The sequence below is a fragment of the Dendronephthya gigantea genome, unplaced genomic scaffold (assembly GCF_004324835.1).
Source record: "Dendronephthya gigantea isolate DGI-Jeju-01 unplaced genomic scaffold, DenGig_1.0 000019F, whole genome shotgun sequence".
In the NCBI taxonomy this organism is placed as follows: Eukaryota; Metazoa; Cnidaria; class Anthozoa; order Malacalcyonacea; family Nephtheidae; genus Dendronephthya; species Dendronephthya gigantea.
In genome coordinates, this window is record NW_021163029.1 from 5030 (window position 1) to 28739 (window position 23710).

At 32.9% G+C, this 23710-nt stretch overlaps 1 long non-coding RNA gene across 4 annotated transcripts; it reads left to right on the plus strand.

Annotated features, from left to right (window-relative positions):
• Nucleotides 1-472: 472 nt before the first annotated feature.
• LOC114521148 lies at nucleotides 473-22454 on the plus strand. 4 transcript variants are annotated; one of them, XR_003686779.1, is made up of 8 exons: nucleotides 473-497; nucleotides 2362-2411; nucleotides 5236-5285; nucleotides 5715-5764; nucleotides 12664-12713; nucleotides 17671-17719; nucleotides 21469-21518; nucleotides 22421-22454. It is a non-coding gene; the product is annotated as an uncharacterized LOC114521148 (long non-coding RNA). The 4 variants fall into 4 exon arrangements; XR_003686782.1 differs by lacking the exon at nucleotides 12664-12713; XR_003686781.1 differs by lacking the exons at nucleotides 2362-2411; nucleotides 5236-5285.
• Nucleotides 22455-23710: the final 1256 nt, after the last annotated feature.

Sequence of the window (23710 nt, forward strand, 5' to 3'; positions counted from 1 at the left end):
TTTTTGGCCCTTCCAAGGTAAAATAAAGCTATTTGAAGCAATTGTTTTCGAGAAAAGATTCAGTACATTTACTATAAACTTTGTACAATGAAGATTAGCGATAGACCTTGCAAAACGTACGAATGGTCCTTTCATTTAGAGATTAAATATTTGACCCCAGTGAGAAAAATCCAGCCATAGGAAGACAAATTTTGAAATACAATTGTCTCGTACTATATACAATTGCAGCGAGATCTCCAACAAAAAAAGTTTTTCAAAATTTATTTATGCTTTCACTTAATAAAATCTTAAGTGAATATGACAATCGAGAAACCCCCGTTCCAATGTTTCGCCTGAGGACAAACGGCGTTAATTTGACAATTAACAAATTCTTCTGTTACTTCATTCGATCGCGTCTGAATTGCAGAATATATAGCGCATAATTGAGACATTTTATAACCTTTTTAGATTTCACGACGAAATGCTGCAAATATAGAAGATTTTTCGCCCCTTCCAAGGTAAAATAAGCTATTTGAAGCAATTATTTTCCGAGAAAAGATTCAGTACATTTACTATAAACTTTACAACGAAGATTAGCGATAGACCATGCAAAACGACGAATGGTTCTTTCATTTAGAGATGAAATATTTGGCCCCAGTGGAAAAATCCAGCCATAGGAAGACAAATTTGAAACACAATTCTCTCGTACTATATACAATTCCATGCAGCGAGTCTCCAATAAAAAAGTTTTTCAAAATTTATTTATGCTTTCACTGAATAAAATCTTAAGTGATTATGACAATCGAGAAACCCCCGTTCCAATGTTTCGCCTTGAGGACACACGGCATTAATTTGACAATTAACAAATTCTTCTGTTACTTCATTCGATCGCGTCTGAATTGCAGAATATATAGCGCATAATTGAGACATTTTATAACCTTTTTAGATTTCACGACGAAATGCTGCAAATATGAAGATTTTTCGCCCCTTCCAAGGTAAAATAAGCTATTTGAAGCAATTGTTTCAGACAAAAGATTCAGTATATTTACTATAAACTTTATACAACGAAGATTAGCGATAGACATGCAAAACGTACGAATGGTCCTTTCATTTAGAGATTAAATATTTGTTCCAGTGAGAAAGATCCAGCCATAGGAAGACAAATTTTGAAACACAATTGTCTCGTACTCTATACAATTGCAGCGAGATCTCAAAAAAAAAGTTTTTCAAAATTTATTTATGCTTTCACTGAATAAAATCTTAAGTGATTATGAAAATCGGGAGACCCCCGCCTTAATGTTTCGCCTGAGGAGATGCATCCGGCGTTAACTTGACCATTAACAAATTCTTCTTTTACTTCATTCGATCAAGTCTAAATTGCAGAATATATGGCGCATAATTAAGACATTTTGTAACCTTTTTAGATTTCATGATGAAATGCTGCAAATATAGAAGATTTTTGGCCTCTTCCAAGGTAAAATAAGCTTTTTGAAGCAATTGTTTTCAAACAAAAGATTCAGTATATTTACTATAAACTTTATACAATGAAGATTAGCGATAGACCATGAAAAACGTACGAATGGTCCTTTCATTTAGAGATTAAATATTTGACCCCAGTGAGAAAAATCCAGCAATAGGAAGACAATTTTTGAAATACAATTGTCTCGTACTATATACAATTGCAGCTAGATCTCCAACAAAAAAAGTTTTTCAAAATTTATTTATGCTTTCACTGAATAAAATCTTAAGTGATTATGACAATCGAGAAACCCCCGTTCCAATGTTTCGCCTGAGGACATACGTCGTTAATTTGACAATTAACAAATTCTTCTGTTACTTCATTCGATCGCGTCTGAATTGTAGAATATATAGCGTATAATTGAGACATTTTATAACCTTTTTAGATTTCACGACGAAATGCTGCAAATATAGAAGATTTTTCGCCCCTTCCAAGGTAAAAAAAGCTATTTGAAGCAATTATTTTCCGAGAAAAGATTCAGTATATTTACTATAAACTTTACACAACGAAGATTAGCGATAGACCATGCAAAACGTACGAATAGTTCTTTCATTTAGAGATGAAATATTTGTCGCAGTGAGAAAAATCCAGCCATAGGAAGACAAATTTTGAAACACAATTGTCTCGTACTATATACAATTGCAGCGAGATCTCCAACAAAAAAAGTTTTTCAAAAATTATTTATTTTTCACTGAATAAAATCTTAAGCGATTATGACAATCGAGAAACCCCCGTTCCAATGTTTCGCCTGAGGACATACGGCGTTAATTTGACAATCAACAAATTCTTCTGTTACTTCATTCGATCGCGTCTGATTTGCAGAATATTTAGCGCATAATTGAGACATTTTATAACCTTTTTAGATTTCACGACGAAATTCTGCAAATATAGATGATTTTTCGCCCCTTCCAAGGTAAAATAAGCTATTTGAAGCAATTATTTTCCGACAAAAGATTCAGTATATTTACTATAAACTTTATACAATGAAGATTAGCGATAGACCATGCAAAACGTACGAATGGTCCTTTCATTTAGAGATTAAATATTTGGTCGCAGTGAGAAAAATCCAGCCATAGGAAGACAAATTTTGAAACACAATTGTCTCGTACTATATGCAATTGTAGCGAGATCTCCAACAAAAAAAGTTTTTCAAAAATTATTTATTTTTTACTGAATAAAATCTTAAGCGATTATGACAATCGAGAAACCCCCGTTCCAATGTTTCGCCTGAGGACATACGGCGTTAATTTGACAATCAACAAATTCTTCTGTTACTTCATTCGATCGCGTCTGAATTGCAGAATATATAGCGCATAATTGAGACATTTTATAACCTTTTTAGATTTCACGACGAAATGCTGCAAATATAGAAGATTTTTCGCCCCTTCCAAGGTAAAATAAGCTATTTGAAGCAATTATTTTCCGACAAAAGATTCAGTATATTTACTATAAACTTTATACAATGAAGATTAGCGATAGACCATGCAAAACGTACGAATGTTCCTTTCATTTAGAGATTAAATATTTGGTCGCAGTGAGAAAAATCCAGCCATAGGAAGACAAATTTTGAAACACAATTGTCTCGTACTATATACAATTGCAGCGAGATCTCCAAGAAAAAAAGTTTTTCAAAAATTATTTATTTTTCACTGAATAAAATCTTAAGTGATTATGACAATCGAGAAACCCCCGTTCCAATGTTTCGCTTGAGGACATACGGCGTTAATTTGACAATCGACAAATTCTTCTGTTACTTCATTCGATCGCGTCTGAATTGCAGAATATATAGCGCATAATTGAGACATTTTATAACCTTTTTAGATTTCACGACGAAATGCTGCAAATATAGAAGATTTTTCGCCCCTTCCAAGGTAAAATAAGTTATTTGAAGCAATTATTTTCCGACAAAAGATTCAGTACATTTACTATAAACTTTGTACAATGAAGATTAGCGATAGACCTTGCAAAACGTACGAATGGTCCTTTCATTTAGAGATTAAATATTTGACCCCAGTGAGAAAAATCCAGCCATAGGAAGACAAATTTTGAAATACAATTGTCTCGTACTATATACAATTGCAGCGAGATCTCCAACAAAAAAAGTTTTTCAAAATTTATTTATGCTTTCACTGAATAAAATCTTAAGTGAATATGACAATCGAGAAACCCCCGTTCCAATGTTTCGCCTGAGGACATACGGCGTTAATTTGACAATTAACAAATTCTTCTGTTACTTCATTCGATCGCGTTTGAATTGCAGAATATATAGCGCATAATTGAGACATTTTATAACCTTTTTAGATTTCACGACGAAATGCTGCAAATATAGAAGATTTTTCGCCCCTTCCAAGGTAAAATAAGCTATTTGAAGCAATTATTTTCCGAGAAAAGATTCAGTACATTTACTATAAACTTTATACAACGAAGATTAGCGATAGACCATGCAAAACGACGAATGGTTCTTTCATTTAGAGATGAAATATTTGGCCCCAGTGGGATAAATCCAGCCATAGGAAGACAAATTTTGAAACACAATTCTCTCGTACTATATACAATTCCATGCAGCGAGTTCTCCAATAAAAACAGTTTTTCAAAATTTATTTATGCTTTCACTGAATAAAATCTTAAGTGATTATGACAATCGAGAAACCCCCGTTCCAATGTTTCGCTTGAGGACACACGGCATTAATTTGACAATTAACAAATTCTTCTGTTACTTCATTCGATCGCGTCTGAATTGCAGAATATATAGCGCATAATTGAGACATTTTATAACCTTTTTAGATTTCATGACCAAATGCTGCAAATATGGAAGATTTTTGGCCCCTTCCAAGGTAAAATAAGCTATTTGAAGCAATTGTTCTCAGACAAAAGATTCAGTATATTTACTATAAACTTTATACAACGAAGATTAGCGATAGACCATGCAAAACGTACGAATGGTCCTTTCATTTAGAGATTAAATATTTGTTCCCCAGTGAGAAAATCCAGCCATAGGAAGACAAATTTTTGAAACACAATTGTCTCGTACTCTATACAATTGCAGCGAGATCTCAAAAAAAAAGTTTTTCAAAATTTATTTATGCTTTCACTGAATAAAATCTTAAGTGATTATGACAATCGGGAGACCCCCGCCTTAATGTTTCGCCTGAGGAGATGCACGGCGTTAACTTGACCATTAACAAATTCTTCTTTTACTTCATTCGATCAAGTCTAATTGCAGAATATATGGCGCATAATTAAGACATTTTGTAACCTTTTTAGATTTCATGACGAAATGCTGCAAATATAGAAGATTTTTGGCCTCTTCCAAGGTAAAATAAGCTTTTGAAGCAATTGTTTCAACAAAAGATTCAGTATATTTACTATAAACTTTATACAATGAAGATTAGCGATAGACCATGCAAAACGTACGAATGGTCCTTTCATTTAGAGATTAAATATTTGACCCCAGTGAGAAAATCCAGCCATAGGAAGACAATTTTGAAAACAATTGTCTCGTACTATATACAATTGCAGCTAGATCTCCAACAAAAAAAGTTTTTCAAATTTATTTATGCTTTCACTGAATAAAATCTTAAGTGATTATGACAATCGAGAAACCCCCGTTCCAATGTTTCGCCTGAGGACATACGGCGTTAATTTGACAATCAACAAATTCTTCTGTTACTTCATTCGATCGCGTCTGATTTGCAGAATATTTAGCGCATAATTGAGACATTTTATAACCTTTTTAGATTTCACGACGAAATTCTGCAAATATAGATGATTTTTCGCCCCTTCCAAGGTAAAATAAGCTATTTGAAGCAATTATTTTCCGACAAAAGATTCAGTATATTTACTATAAACTTTATACAATGAAGATTAGCGATAGACCATGCAAAACGTACGAATGTTCCTTTCATTTAGAGATTAAATATTTGGTCGCAGTGAGAAAAATCCAGCCATAGGAAGACAAATTTTGAAACACAATTGTCTCGTACTATATACAATTGCAGCGAGATCTCCAAGAAAAAAAGTTTTTCAAAAATTATTTATTTTTCACTGAATAAAATCTTAAGTGATTATGACAATCGAGAAACCCCCGTTCCAATGTTTCGCTTGAGGACATACGGCGTTAATTTGACAATCAACAAATTCTTCTGTTACTTCATTCGATCGCGTCTGAATTGCAGAATATATAGCGCATAATTGAGACATTTTATAACCTTTTTAGATTTCATGACGAAATGCTGCAAATATGGAAGATTTTTGGCCTCTTCCAAGGTTAAATAAGCTATTTGAAGCAATTGTTCTCAGACAAAAGATTCAGTATATTTACTATAAACTTTATACAACGAAGATTAGCGATAGACCATGCAAAACGTACGAATGGTCCTTTCATTTAGAGATTAAATATTTTTCCCTGTGAGAAAAATCCAGCCATAGGAAGACAAATTTTGAAACACAATTGTATCGTACTCTATATAATTGCGGCGAGATCTCAAAAAAAAGTTTTTCAAAATTTATTTATGCTTTCACTGAATAAAATCTTAAGTGATTATGACAATCGGGAGACCCCCGCTTTAATGTTTCGCCTGAGGAGATGCATCCGGCGTTAACTTGACCATTAACAAATTCTTCTTTTACTTCATTCGATCATGTCTAAATTGCAGAATATATAGCGCATAATTAAGACATTTTGTAACCTTTTTAGATTTCATGACGAAATGCTGCAAATATAGAAGATTTTTGGCCTCTTCCAAGGTAAAATAAGCTTTTTGAAGCAATTGTTTTCAAACAAAAGATTCAGTATATTTACTATAAACTTTATACAATGAAGATTAGCGATAAACCATGCAAAACGTACGAATGGTCCTTTCATTTAGAGATTAAATATTTGACCCCAGTGAGAAAAATCCAGCCATAGGAAGACAATTTTTGAAATACAATTGTGTCGTACTATTTACAATTGCAGCTAGATCTCCAACAAAAAAAGTTTTTCAAAATTTATTTATGCTTTCACTGAATAAAATCTTAAGTGATTATGACAATCGAGAAACCCCCGTTCCAATGTTTCGCCTGAGGACATACGTCGTTAATTTGACAATTAACAAATTCTTCTGTTACTTCATTCGATCGCGTCTGAATTGTAGAATATATAGCGTATAATTGAGACATTTTATAACCTTTTTAGATTTCACGACGAAATGCTGCAAATATAGAAGATTTTTCGCCCCTTCCAAGGTAAAATAAGCTATTTGAAGCAATTATTTTCCGAGAAAAGATTCAGTATATTTACTATAAACTTTTACAACGAAGATTAGCGATAGACCATGCAAAACGTACGAATGGTTCTTTCATTTAGAGATGAAATATTTGGCCCCAGTTGGAGAAATCCAGCCATATAGGAAGACAAATTTTGAAACACAATTGTCTCGTACTATATACAATTGCAGCGAGTTCTCCAACAAAAAAAGTTTTTCAAAATTTATTTATGCTTTCACTGAATAAAATGTTACGTGATTATGACAATCGAGAAACCCCCGTTCCAATATATTGCCTGATGACATAGCTACGGCGTTAATTTGACAATTAACAAATTCTTCTGTTACTTCATTCGATCGCGTTGAATTGCAGAATATATAGCGCATAATTGAGACATTTTATAACCTTTTTAGATTTCACGACGAAATGCTGCAAATATAGAAGATTTTTTGCCCCTTCCAAGGTAAAATAAGCTATTTGAAGCAATTATTTTCCGAGAAAAGATTCAGTATATTTACTATAAACTTTATACAACGAAGATTAGCGATAGACCATGCAAAACGTACGAATGGTCTTTCATTTAGAGATTAAATATTTGGCCAGTGAGAAATCCAGCCATAGGAAGACAAATTTTGAAACACAATTGTCTCGTACTATATACAATTGCAGCGAGTTCCAACAAAAAAAGTTTTTCAAAATTTATTTATTCTTTCACTGAATAAAATCTTAAGTGAATATGACAATCGAGAAACCCCCGTTCCAATGTTTCGCCTGAGGACATACGGCGTTAATTTGACAATTAACAAATTCTTCTGTTACTTCATTCGATCGCGTCTGAATTGCAGAATATATAGCGCATAATTGAGACATTTTATAACCTTTTTAGATTTCACGACGAAATGCTGCAAATATAGAAGATTTTTCGCCCCTTCCAAGGTAAAATAAGCTATTTGAAGCAATTATTTTCCGAGAAAAGATTCAGTAATTTACTATAAACTTTATACAACGAAGATTAGCGATAGACCATGCAAAACGTACGAATGGTTCTTTCATTTAGAGATGAAATATTTGGCCCCAGTGGGAAAATCCAGCCATAGGAAGACAAATTTTGAAACACAATTGTCTCGTACTATATACAATTGCAGCGAGTTCTCCAACAAAAAAAGTTTTTCAAAATTTATTTATGCTTTCACTGAATAAAATGTTACGTGATTATGACAATCGAGAAACCCCCGTTCCAATATATTGCCTGATGACATAGCTACGGCGTTAATTTGACAATTAACAAATTCTTCTGTTACTTCATTCGATCGCGTTTGAATTGCAGAATATATAGCGCATAATTGAGACATTTTATAACCTTTTTAGATTTCACGACGAAATGCTGCAAATATAGAAGATTTTTCGCCCCTTCCAAGGTAAAATAAGCTATTTGAAGCAATTATTTTCCGACAAAAGATTCAGTATATTTACTATAAACTTTATACAATGAAGATTAGCGATAGACCATGCAAAACGTACGAATGGTCCTTTCATTTAGAGATTAAATATTTGGTCGCAGTGAGAAAAATCCAGCCATAGGAAGACAAATTTTGAAACACAATTGTCTCGTACTATATACAATTGCAGCGAGATCTCCAACAAAAAAAGTTTTTCAAAATTTATTTTTTTACTGAATAAAATCTTAAGCGATTATGACAATCGAGAAACCCCCGTTCCAATGTTTCGCCTGAGGACATACGGCGTTAATTTGACAATCAACAAATTCTTCTGTTACTTCATTCGATCGCGTCTGAATTGCAGAATATATAGCGCATAATTGAGACATTTTATAACCTTTTTAGATTTCACGACGAAATGCTGCAAATATAGAAGATTTTTCGCCCCTTCCAAGGTAAAATAAGCTATTTGAAGCAATTATTTTCCGACAAAAGATTCCGTATATTTACTATAAACTTTATACAATGAAGATTAGCGATAGTCCATGCATAACGTACGAATGGTTCCTTTCATTTAGAGATTAAATATTTGGTCGCAGTGAGAAAATCCAGCCATAGGAAGACAAATTTTGAAACACAATTGTCTCGTACTATATACAATTGCAGCGAGATCTCCAACAAAAAAAGTTTTTCAAAATTATTTATTTTCACTGAATAAAATCTTAAGTGATTATGACAATCGAGAAACCCCCGTTCCAATGTTTCGCTTGAGGACATACGGCGTTAATTTGACAATCAACAAATTCTTCTGTTACTTCATTCGATCGCGTCTGAATTGCAGAATATATAGCGCATAATTGAGACATTTTATAACCTTTTTAGATTTCATGACGAAATGCTGCAAATATGGAAGATTTTTGGCCTTCCAAGGTAAATAAGCTATTTGAAGCAATTGTTCTCAGACAAAAGATTCAGTATATTTACTATAAACTTTATACAACGAAGATTAGCGATAGACCATGCAAAACGTACGAATGGTCCTTTCATTTAGAGATTAAATATTTCCCAGTGAGAAAGATCCAGCCATAGGAAGACAAATTTTGAAACACAATTGTCTCGTACTCTATACAATTGCAGTGAGATCTCAAAAAAAAAGTTTTTCAAAATTTATTTATGCTTTCACTGAATAAAATCTTAAGTGATTATGACAATCGGGAGACCCCGCTTTAATGTTTCGCCTGAGGAGATGCATCCGGCGTTAACTTGACCATTAACAAATTCTTCTTTTACTTCATTCGATCATGTCTAAATTGCAGAATATATAGCGCATAATTAAGACATTTTGTAACCTTTTTAGATTTCATGACGAAATGCTGCAAATATAGAAGATTTTTGGCCTCTTCCAAGGTAAAATAAGCTTTTTGAAGCAATTGTTTTCAAACAAAAGATTCAGTATATTTACTATAAACTTTATACAATGAAGATTAGCGATAAACCATGCAAAACGTACGAATGGTCCTTTCATTTAGAGATTAAATATTTGACCCCAGTGAGAAAAATCCAGCCATAGGAAGACAATTTTTGAAATACAATTGTCTCGTACTATTTACAATTGCAGCTAGATCTCCAACAAAAAAAGTTTTTCAAAATTTATTTATGCTTTCACTGAATAAAATCTTAAGTGATTATGACAATCGAGAAACCCCCGTTCCAATGTTTCGCCTAAGGACATACGGCGTTAATTTTCTTTCATTTAGACATGAAATATTTGGCCCCAGTGGGAGAAATCCAGCCATATAGGAAAACAAATTTTGAAACACAATTGTCTCGTACTATATACAATTGCAGCGAGATCTCCAATAAAAAAAGTTTTTAAAATTTATTTATGCTTTCACTGAATATGTCTTAAGTGATTATGACAATCGAGAAACCCCCGTTCCAATGTTTCGCCTGAGGACATACGTCGTTAATTTGACAATTAACAAAATCTTCTGTTACTTCATTCGATCGCGTTTGAATTGCAGAATATATAGCGCATAATTGAGACATTTTATAATCTTTTTAGATTTCACGACGAAATGCTGGAAATATAGAAGATTTTTCGCCCCTTCCAAGGTAAAATAAGCTATTTGAAGCAATTATTTTCCGAGAAAAGATTCAGTACATTTACTATAAACTTTATACAACGAAGATTAGCGATAGACCATGCAAAACGACGAATGGTTCTTTCATTTAGAGATGAAATATTTGGCCCCAGTGGGATAAATCCAGCCATAGGAAGACAAATTTTGAAACACAATTCTCTCGTACTATATACAATTCCATGCAGCGAGTTCTGCAATAAAAACAGTTTTTCAAAATTTATTTATGCTTTCACTGAATAAATTAAAATCTTAAGTGATTATGACAATCGAGAAACCCCCGTTCCAATATATTGCCTGATGACATAGCTACGGCGTTAATTTGACAATTAACAAATTCTTCTGTTACTTCATTCGATCGCGTCTGAATTGCAGAATATATAGCGCATAATTGAGACATTTTATAACCTTTTTAGATTTCACGACGAAATGCTGCAAATATAGAAGATTTTTCGCCCTTCCAAGGTAAAATAAGCTATATTTGAAGCAATTATTTTCCGAGAAAAGATTCAGTACATTTACTATAAACTTTATACAACGAAGATTAGCGATAGACCATGCAAAACGTACGAATGGTTCTTTCATTTAGAGATGAAATATTTGGCCCCAGTGGGATAAATCCAGCCATAGGAAGACAAATTTTGAAACACAATTCTCTCGTACTATATACAATTGCATGCAGCGAGTTCTCCAATAAAAACAGTTTTTCAAAATTTATTTATGCTTTCACTGAATAAAATCTTAAGTGATTATGACAATCGAGAAACCCCCGTTCCAATGTTTCGCTTGAGGACACACGGCATTAATTTGACAATTAACAAATTCTTCTGTTACTTCATTCGATCGCGTCTGAATTGCAGAATATATAGCGCATAATTGAGACATTTTATAACCTTTTTAGATTTCATGACCAAATGCTGCAAATATGGAAGATTTTTGGCCCCTTCCAAGGTAAAATAAGCTATTTGAAGCAATTGTTCTCAGACAAAAGATTCAGTATATTTACTATAAACTTTATACAACGAAGATTAGCGATAGACCATGCAAAACGTACGAATGGTCCTTTCATTTAGAGATTAAATATTTGTTCCCAGTGAGAAAGATCCAGCCATAGGAAGACAAATTTTGAAACACAATTGTCTCGTACTCTATACAATTGCAGCGAGATCTCAAAAAAAAAGTTTTTCAAAATTTATTTATGCTTTCACTGAATAAAATCTTAAGTGATTATGACAATCGGGAGACCCCCGTTCCAATGTTTCGCCTGAGGACATACGTCGTTAATTTGACAATTAACAAATTCTTCTGTTACTTCATTCGATGAAGTCTAAATTGCAGAATATATAGCGCATAATTAAGACATTTTGTAACCTTTTTAGATTTCATGACGAAATGCGGCAAATATAGAAGATTTTTGGCCTCTTCCAAGGTAAAATAAGCTTTTTGAAGCAATTGTTTTCAAACAAAAGATTCAGTATATTTACTATAAACTTTATACAATGAAGATTAGCGATAGACCATGAAAAACGTACGAATGGTCCTTTCATTTAGAGATTAAATATTTGACCCCAGTGAGAAAAATCCAGCAATAGGAAGACAATTTTTGAAATACAATTGTCTCGTACTATATACAATTGCAGCTAGATCTCCAACAAAAAAAGTTTTTCAAAATTTATTTATGCTTTCACTGAATAAAATCTTAAGTGATTATGACAATCGAGAAACCCCCGTTCCAATGTTTCGCCTGAGGACATACGTCGTTAATTTGACAATTAACAAATTCTTCTGTTACTTCATTCGATCGCGTCTGAATTGTAGAATATATAGCGTATAATTGAGACATTTTATAACCTTTTTAGATTTCACGACGAAATGCTGCAAATATAGAAGATTTTTCGCCCCTTCCAAGGTAAAAAAAGCTATTTGAAGCAATTATTTTCCGAGAAAAGATTCAGTATATTTACTATAAACTTTACACAACGAAGATTAGCGATAGACCATGCAAAACGTACGAATAGTTCTTTCATTTAGAGATGAAATATTTGGTCGCAGTGAGAAAAATCCAGCCATAGGAAGACAAATTTTGAAACACAATTGTCTCGTACTATATACAATTGCAGCGAGATCTCCAACAAAAAAAGTTTTTCAAAAATTATTTATTTTTTACTGAATAAAATCTTAAGCGATTATGACAATCGAGAAACCCCCGTTCCAATGTTTCGCCTGAGGACATACGGCGTTAATTTGACAATCAACAAATTCTTCTGTTACTTCATTCGATCGCGTCTGATTTGCAGAATATTTAGCGCATAATTGAGACATTTTATAACCTTTTTAGATTTCACGACGAAATTCTGCAAATATAGATGATTTTTCGCCCCTTCCAAGGTAAAATAAGCTATTTGAAGCAATTATTTTCCGACAAAAGATTCAGTATATTTACTATAAACTTTATACAATGAAGATTAGCGATAGACCATGCAAAACGTACGAATGGTCCTTTCATTTAGAGATTAAATATTTGGTCGCAGTGAGAAAAATCCAGCCATAGGAAGACAAATTTTGAAACACAATTGTCTCGTACTATATGCAATTGTAGCGAGATCTCCAACAAAAAAAGTTTTTTCAAAAATTATTTATTTTTACTGAATAAAATCTTAAGCGATTATGACAATCGAGAAACCCCCGTTCCAATGTTTCGCCTGAGGACATACGGCGTTAATTTGACAATTAACAAATTCTTCTGTTACTTCATTCGATGAAGTCTAAATTGCAGAATATATAGCGCATAATTAAGACATTTTGTAACCTTTTTAGATTTCATGACGAAATGCTGCAAATATAGAAGATTTTTGCCCCTTCCAAGGTAAAATAAGCTTTTGAAGCAATTATTTTCCGAAACAAAGATTCAGTATATTTACTATAAACTTTATACAATGAAGATTAGCGATAGACCTTGAAAAACGTACGAATGGTCCTTTCATTTAGAGATTAAATATTTGACCCCAGTGAGAAAAATCCAGCCAATAGGAAGACAATTTTGAAATACAATTGTCTCGTACTATACAATTGCAGCTAGATCTCCAACAAAAAAAGTTTTTCAAAATTTATTTCTTTCACTGAATAAAATCTTAAGTGATTATGACAATCGAGAAACCCCCGTTCCAATGTTTCGCTTGAGGACATACGGCGTTAATTTGACAATTAACAAATTCTTCTGTTACTTCATTCGATCGCGTCTGAATTGTAGAATATATAGCGTATAATTGAGACATTTTATAACCTTTTTAGATTTCACGACGAAATGCTGCAAATATAGAAGATTTTTCGCCCCTTCCAAGGTAAAAAAGCTATTTGAAGCAATTATTTTCCGAGAAAAGATTCAGTAATTTACTATAAACTTTACACAACGAAGATTAGCGATAGACCATGCAAAACGTACGAATAGTTCTTTCATTTAGAGATGAAATAATTTGGTCGCAGTGAGAAAAATCCAGCCATAGGAAGACAAATTTTGAAACACAATTGTCTCGTACTATATACAATTGCAGCGAGATCTCCAACAAAAAAAAGTTTTTCAAAAATTATTTATTTTTCACTGAATAAAATCTTAAGCGATATGACAATCGAGAAACCCCCGTTCCAATGTTTCGCCTGAGGACATACGGCGTTAATTTGACAATCAACAAATTCTTCTGTTACTTCATCTCGATCGCGTCTGATTGCAGAATATTAGCGCATAATTGAGACATTTATAACCTTTTTAGATTTCACGACGAAATTGCAAATATAGATGATTTTCGCCCCTTCCAAGGTAAAATAAGCTATTTGAAGCAATTATTTCCGACAAAAGATTCAGTATATTACTATAAACTTTATACAATGAAGATTAGCGATAGACCATGCAAAACGTACGAATGGTCCTTTCATTTAGAGATTAAATATTTGGTCGCAGTGAGAAAAATCCAGCCATAGGAAGACAAATTTTGAAACACAATTGTCTCGTACTATATGCAATTGTAGCGAGATCTCCAACAAAAAAAGTTTTTCAAAAATTATTTATTTTTTACTGAATAAAATCTTAAGCGATTATGACAATCGAGAAACCCCCGTTCCAATGTTTCGCCTGAGGACATACGGCGTTAATTTGACAATCAACAAATTCTTCTGTTACTTCATTCGATCGCGTCTGAATTGCAGAATATATAGCGCATAATTGAGACATTTATAACCTTTTTAGATTTCAACGACGAAATGCTGCAAATATAGAAGATTTTTCGCCCCTTCCAAGGTAAAATAAGCTATTTGAAGCAATTATTTTCCGAGAAAAGATTCAGTATATTTACTATAAACTTTACACAACGAAGATTAGCGATAGACCATGCAAAACGTACGAATAGTTCTTTCATTTAGAGATGAAATATTTGGTCGCAGTGAGAAAAATCCAGCCATAGGAAGACAAATTTTGAAACACAATTGTCTCGTACTATATACAATTGCAGCGAGATCTCCAACAAAAAAAGTTTTTCAAAAATTATTTATTTTTCACTGAATAAAATCTTAAGCGATTATGACAATCGAGAAACCCCCGTTCCAATGTTTCGCCTGAGGACATACGGCGTTAATTTGACAATCAACAAATTCTTCTGTTACTTCATTCGATCGCGTCTGATTGCAGAATATTTAGCGCATAATTGAGACATTTTATAACCTTTTTAGATTTCACGACGAAATCTGCAAATATAGATGATTTTTCGCCCCTTCCAAGGTAAAATAAGCTATTTGAAGCAATTATTTTCCGACAAAAGATTCAGTATATTTACTATAAACTTTATACAAGAAGATTAGCGATAGACCATGCAAAACGTACGAATGGTCCTTTCATTTAGAGATTAAATATTTGGTCGCAGTGAGAAAAATCCAGCCATAGGAAGACAAATTTTGAAACACAATTGTCTCGTACTATATGCAATTGTAGCGAGATCTCCAACAAAAAAGTTTTTCAAAAATTATTTATTTTCACTGAATAAAATCTTAAGCGATTATGACAATCGAGAAACCCCCGTTCCAATGTTTCGCCTGAGGACATACGGCGTTAATTTGACAATAACAAATTCTTCTGTTACTTCATTCGATCGCGTCTGAATTGCAGAATATATAGCGCATAATTGAGACATTTTATAACCTTTTTAGATTTCACGACGAAATGCTGCAAATATAGAAGATTTTTCGCCCCTTCCAAGGTAAAATAAGCTATTTGAAGCAATTATTTTCCGACAAAAGATTCAGTATATTTACTATAAACTTTATACAACGAAGATTAGCGATAGACCATGCAAAACGTACGAATGGTTCCTTTCATTTAGAGATTAAATATTTGGTCCAGTGAGAAATCCAGCCATAGGAAGACAAATTTTGAAACACAATTGTCTCGTACTATATACAATTGCAGCGAGATCTCCAAAAAAGTTTTTCAAAATTATTTATGCTTTCACTGAATAAAATCTTCAGTGATTATGACAATCGAGAAACCCCCGTTCCAATGTTTCGCTTGAGGACATACGGCGTTAATTTGACAATTAACAAATTCTTCTGTTACTTCATTCGATCGCGTCTGAATTGCAGAATATATAGCGCATAATTGAGACATTTTATAACCTTTTTAGATTTCATGACGAAATGCTGCAAATATAGAAGATTTTTGGCCTCTTCCAAGGTAAAATAAGCTATTTGAAGCAATTGTTCTCAGACAAAAGATTCAGTATATTTACTATAAACTTTATACAACGAAGATTAGCGATAGACCATGCAAAACGTACGAATGGTCCTTTCATTTAGAGATTAAATATTTTTCCCTGTGAGAAAAATCCAGCCATAGGAAGACAAATTTTGAAACACAATTGTATCGTACTCTATACAATTGCAGCGAGATCTCAAAAAAAAAGTTTTTCAAAATTTATTTATGCTTTCACTGAATAAAATCTTAAGTGATTATGACAATCGAGAAACCCCCGTTCCAATGTTTCGCCTAAGGACATACGGCGTTAATTTTCTTTCATTTAGACATGAAATATTTGGCCCCAGTGGGAGAAATCCAGCCATATAGGAAAACAAATTTTGAAACACAATTGTCTCGTACTATATACAATTGCAGCGAGATCTCCAATAAAAAAAGTTTTTTAAAATTTATTTATGCTTTCACTGAATATGTCTTAAGTGATTATGACAATCGAGAAACCCCCGTTCCAATGTTTCGCCTGAGGACATACGTCGTTAATTTGACAATTAACAAAATCTTCTGTTACTTCATTCGATCGCGTTTGAATTGCAGAATATATAGCGCATAATTGAGACATTTTATAACCTTTTTAGATTTCACGACGAAATGCTGCAAATATAGAAGATTTTTCGCCCCTTCCAAGGTAAAATAAGCTATTTGAAGCAATTATTTTCCGAGAAAAGATTCAGTACATTTACTATAAACTTTATACAACGAAGATTAGCGATAGACCATGCAAAACGACGAATGGTTCTTTCATTTAGAGATGAAATATTTGGCCCCAGTGGGATAAATCCAGCCATAGGAAGACAAATTTTGAAACACAATTCTCTCGTACTATATACAATTCCATGCAGCGAGTTCTGCAATAAAAACAGTTTTTCAAAATTTATTTATGCTTTCACTGAATAAATTAAAATCTTAAGTGATTATGACAATCGAGAAACCCCCGTTCCAATATTGCCTGATGACATAGCTACGGCGTTAATTTGACAATTAACAAATTCTTCTGTTACTTCATTCGATCGCGTCTGAATTGCAGAATATATAGCGCATAATTGAGACATTTTATAACCTTTTTAGATTTCACGACGAAATGCTGCAAATATAGAAGATTTTTCGCCCCTTCCAAGGTAAAATAAGCTATTTGAAGCAATTATTTTCCGAGAAAAGATTCAGTACATTTACTATAAACTTTATACAACGAAGATTAGCGATAGACCATGCAAAACGACGAATGGTTCTTTCATTTAGAGATGAAATATTTGGCCCCAGTGGGATAAATCCAGCCATAGGAAGACAAATTTTGAAACACAATTCTCTCGTATTATATACAATTCCATGCAGCGAGTTCTCCAATAAAAACAGTTTTTCAAAATTTATTTATGCTTTCACTGAATAAAATCTTAAGTGATTATGACAATCGAGAAACCCCCGTTCCAATGTTTCGCTTGAGGACACACGGCATTAATTTGACAATTAACAAATTCTTCTGTTACTTCATTCGATCGCGTCTGAATTGCAGAATATATAGCGCATAATTGAGACATTTTATAACCTTTTTAGATTTCATGACAAATGCTGCAAATATGGAAGATTTTTGGCCCCTTCCAAGGTTAAATAAGCTATTTGAAGCAATTTTTCTCAGACAAAAGATTCAGTATATTTACTATAAACTTTATACAACGAAGATTAGCGATAGACCATGCAAAACGTACGAATGGTCCTTTCATTTAGAGATTAAATATTTGTTCCCAGTGGAGATCCAGCCATAGGAAGACAAATTTTGAAACACAATTGTCTCGTACTATACAATTGCAGCGAGATCTCAAAAAAAAAGTTTTTCAAAATTTATTTATGCTTTCACTGAATAAAATCTTAAGTGATTATGACAATCGGGAGACCCCCGTTCCAATGTTTCGCCTGAGGACATACGCGTTAATTTGACAATTAACAAATTCTTCTGTTACTTCATTCGATGAAGTCTAAATTGCAGAATATATAGCGCATAATTAAGACATTTTGTAACCTTTTTAGATTTCATGACGAAATGCTGCAAATATAGAAGATTTTTGGCCTCTTCCAAGGTAAAATAAGCTTTTTGAAGCAATTGTTTTCAACAAAAGATTCAGTATATTTACTATAAACTTTATACAATGAAGATTAGCGATAGACCATGAAAAACGTACGAATGGTCCTTTCATTTAGAGATTAAATATTTGACCCCAGTGAGAAAAATCCAGCCATAGGAAGACAATTTTTGAAATACAATTGTCTCGTACTATATAAAATTGCAGAGATCTCCAACAAAAAAAGTTTTTCAAAATTTATTTATGCTTTCACTGAATAAAATCTTAAGTGATTATGACAATCGAGAAACCCCCGTTCCAATGTTTCGCCTGAGGACATACGTCGTTAATTTGACAATTAACAAATTCTTCTGTTACTTCATTCGATCGCGTCTGAATTGAATATATAGCGTATAATTGAGACATTTTATAACCTTTTTAGATTTCACGACGAAATGCTGCAAATATAGAAGATTTTTCGCCCCTTCCAAGGTAAAAAAGCTATTTGAAGCAATTATTTTCCGAGAAAAGATTCAGTATATTTACTATAAACTTTACACAACGAAGATTAGCGATAGACCATGCAAAACGTACGAATAGTTCTTTCATTTAGAGATGAAATATTTGGTCGCAGTGAGAAAAATCCAGCCATAGGAAGACAAATTTTGAAACACAATTGTCTCGTACTATATACAATTGCAGCGAGATCTCCAACAAAAAAAGTTTTTCAAAAATTATTTATTTTTCACTGAATAAAATCTTAAGCGATTATGACAATCGAGAAACCCCCGTTCCAATGTTTCGCCTGAGGACATACGGCGTTAATTTGACAATCAACAAATTCTTCTGTTACTTCATTCGATCGCGTCTGATTTGCAGAATATTTAGCGCATAATTGAGACATTTTATAACCTTTTTAGATTTCACGACGAAATTCTGCAAATATAGAATGATTTTTCGCTCCTTCCAAGGTAAAATAAGCTATTTGAAGCAATTATTTTCCGACGAAAGATTCAGTATATTTACTATAAACTTTATACAATGCAGTTTAGCGATAGACCATGCAAAACGTACGAATGGTCCTTTCATTTAGAGATTAAATATTTGGTGCAGTGAGAAAAATCCAGCCATAGGAAGACAAATTTTGAAACACAATTGTCTCGTACTATATGCAATTGTAGCGAGATCTCCAACAAAAAAAGTTTTTCAAAATTATTTTTTTTTACTGAATAAAATCTTAAGCGATTATGACAATCGAGAAACCCCCGTTCCAATGTTTCGCCTGAGGACACACGGCGTTAATTTGACAATTAACAAATTCTTCTGTTACTTCATTCGATCGCGTCTGAATTGCAGAATATATAGCGCATAATTAAGACATTTTGTAACCTTTTTAGATTTCATGACGAAATGCTGCAAATATAGAAGATTTTTCGCCTCTTCCAAGGTAAAATAAGCTTTTGAAGCAATTATTTTCAAAAAAGATTCAGTATATTTACTATAAACTTTATACAATGAAGATTAGCGATAGACCTTGAAAAACGTACGAATGGTCCTTTCATTTAGAGATTAAATATTTGGCCCAGTGAGAAAATCCAGCCATAGGAAGACAAATTTTGAAACACAATTGTCTCGTACTATATACAATTGCAGCGATCTCCAACAAAAAAAGTTTTTCAAAATTTATTTATGCTTTCACTGAATAAAATCTTAAGTGAATATGACAATCGAGAAACCCCCGTTCCAATGTTTCGCCTGAGGACATACGGCGTTAATTTGACAATTAACAAATTCTTCTGTTACTTCATTCGATCGCGTCTGAATTGCAGAATATATAGCGTATAATTGAGACATTTTATAACCTTTTTAGATTTCACGACGAAATGCTGCAAATATAGAAGATTTTTCGCCCCTTCCAAGGTAAAAAAGCTATTTGAAGCAATTATTTTCCGAGAAAAGATTCAGTATATTTACTATAAACTTTACAACGAAGATTAGCGATAGACCATGCAAAACGTACGAATGGTCCTTTCATTTAGAGATGAAATATTTGGTCGCAGTGAGAAAAATCCAGCCATAGGAAGACAAATTTTGAAACACAATTGTCTCGTACTATATACAATTGCAGCGAGATCTCCAACAAAAAAGTTTTTCAAAAATTATTTATTTTTCACTGAATAAAATCTTAAGCGATTATGACAATCGAGAAACCCCCGTTCCAATGTTTCGCCTGAGGACATACGGCGTTAATTTGACAATCAACAAATTCTTCTGTTACTTCATTCGATCGCGTCTGAATTGCAGAATATTAGCGCATAATTGAGACATTTTATAACCTTTTTAGATTTCACGACGAAATCTGCAAATATAGAAGATTTTTCGCCCCTTCCAAGGTAAAATAAGCTATTTGAAGCAATTATTTTCCGACAAAAGATTCAGTATATTTACTATAAACTTTATACAATGAAGATTAGCGATAGACCATGCAAAACGTACGAATGGTCCTTTCATTTAGAGATTAAATATTTGGTCGCAGTGAGAAAATCCAGCCATAGGAAGACAAATTTTGAAACACAATTGTCTCGTACTATATGCAATTGTAGCGAGATCTCCAACAAAAAAGTTTTTTCAAAATTATTTATTTTTTCACTGAATAAAATCTTAAGCGTATTATGACAATCGAGAAACCCCCGTTCCAATGTTTCGCCTGAGGACATACGGCGTTAATTTGACAATTCAACAAATTCTTCTGTTACTTCATTCGATCGCGTCTGAATTGCAGAATATATAGCGCATAATTGAGACATTTTATAACCTTTTTAGATTTCACGACGAAATGCTGCAAATATAGAAGATTTTTCGCCCCTTCCAAGGTAAAATAAGCTATTTGAAGCAATATTTTCCGACAAAAGATTCAGTATATTTACTATAAACTTTATACAATGAAGATTAGCGATAGACCATGCAAAACGTACGAATGGTTCCTTTCATTTAGAGATTAAATATTTGGTCGCAGTGAGAAAATCCAGCCATAGGAAGACAATTTTGAAACACAATTGTCTCGTACTATATACAATTGCAGCGAGATCTCCAAAAAAAAAGTTTTTCAAAATTATTTATTTTTCACTGAATAAAATCTTAGTGATTATGACAATCGAGAAACCCCCGTTCCAATGTTTCGCTTGAGGACTACGGCGTTAATTTGACAATAACAAATTCTTCTGTTACTTCATTCGATCGCGTCTGAATTGCAGAATATATAGCGCATAATTGAGACATTTTATAACCTTTTTAGATTTCATGACGAAATGCTGCAAATATGGAAGATTTTTGGCCTCTTCCAAGGTTAAAAAGCTATTTGAAGCAATTTTCTCGACAAAAGATTCAGTATATTTACTATAAACTTTATACAACGAAGATTAGCGATAGACCATGCAAAACGTACGAATGGTCCTTTCATTTAGAGATAAATATTTTTCCCAGTGAGAAAAATCCAGCCATAGGAAGACAAATTTTGAAACACAATTGTCTCGTACTCTATAATTGCGGCGAGATCTCAAAAAAAAAGTTTTTCAAAATTTATTTATGCTTTCACTGAATAAATCTTAGTGATTATGACAATCGAGAAACCCCCGCTTTAATGTTTCGCCTGAGGAGATGCATCCGGCGTTAATTTGACATTAACAAATTCTTCTTTACTTCATTCGATCATGTCTAAATTGCAGAATATATAGCGCATAATTAAGACATTTTGTAACCTTTTTAGATTTCATGACGAAATGCTGCAAATATAGAAGATTTTTGGCCTCTTCCAAGGTAAAATAAGCTTTTGAAGCAATTTTCTCAAACAAAAGATTCAGTATATTTACTATAAACTTTATACAATGAAGATTAGCGATAACCATGCAAAACGTACGAATGGTCCTTTCATTTAGAGATTAAATATTTGACCCCAGTGAGAAAAATCCAGCCATAGGAAGACAATTTTTGAAATACAATTGTGTCGTACTATTTACAATTGCAGCTAGATCTCCAACAAAAAAAGTTTTTCAAAAATTATTTATTCTTTCACTGAATAAAATGTTACGTGATTATGACAATCGAGAAACCCCCGTTCCAATATATTGCCTGATGACATAGCTACGGCGTTAATTTGACAATTAACAAATTCTTCTGTTACTTCATTCGATCGCGTTTGAATTGCAGAATATATAGCGCATAATTGAGACATTTTATAACCTTTTTAGATTTCACGACGAAATGCTGCAAATATAGAAGATTTTTCGCCCCTTCCAAGGTAAAATAAGCTATTTGAAGCAATTATTTTCCGACAAAAGATTCAGTATATTTACTATAAACTTTATACAATGAAGATTAGCGATAGACCATGCAAAACGTACGAATGGTCCTTTCATTTAGAGATTAAATATTTGGTCGCAGTGAGAAAAATCCAGCCATAGGAAGACAAATTTTGAAACACAATTGTCTCGTACTATATACAATTGCAGCGAGATCTCCAACAAAAAAAGTTTTTCAAAAATTTTTTTTTTTTCACTGAATAAAATCTTAAGCGATTATGACAATCGAGAAACCCCCGTTCCAATGTTTCGCCTGAGGACATACGGCGTTAATTTGACAATCAACAAATTCTTCTGTTACTTCATTCGATCGCGTCTGAATTGCAGAATATATAGCGCATAATTGAGACATTTTATAACCTTTTAGATTTCACGACGAAATGCTGCAAATATAGAAGATTTTTCGCCCCTTCCAAGGTAAAATAAGCTATTTGAAGCAATTATTTTCCGAGAAAAGATTCAGTATATTTACTATAAACTTTACACAACGAAGATTAGCGATAGACCATGCAAAACGTACGAATGGTTCTTTCATTTAGAGATGAAATATTTGGCCCCAGTGGGAGAATTCCAGCCATATAGGAAGACAAATTTTGAAACACAATTGTCTCGTACTATATACAATTGCAGCGAGTTCTCCAACAAAAAAAGTTTTTCAAAATTTATTTATTCTTTCACTGAATAAAATGTTACGTGATTATGACAATCGAGAAACCCCCGTTCCAATATATTGCCGGATGACATAGCTACGGCGTTAATTTGACAATTAACAAATTCTTCTGTTACTTCATTCGATCGCGTTTGAATTGCAGAATATATAGCGCATAATTGAGACATTTTATAACCTTTTTAGATTTCACGACGAAATGCTGCAAATATAGAAGATTTTTCGCCCCTTCCAAGGTAAAATAAGCTATTTGAAGCAATTATTTTCCGAAAAAGATTCAGTATATTTACTATAAACTTTATACAACGAAGATTAGCGATAGACCATGCAAAACGTACGAATGGTTCTTTCATTTAGAGATAAATATTTGGCCCAGTTAGAAAATCCAGCCATAGGAAGACAAATTTTGAAACACAATTGTCTCGTACTATATACAATTGCAGCGAGTTCTCCAAAAAAAGTTTTTCAAAATTATTTATTTTTCACTGAATAAAATCTTAACGATTATGACA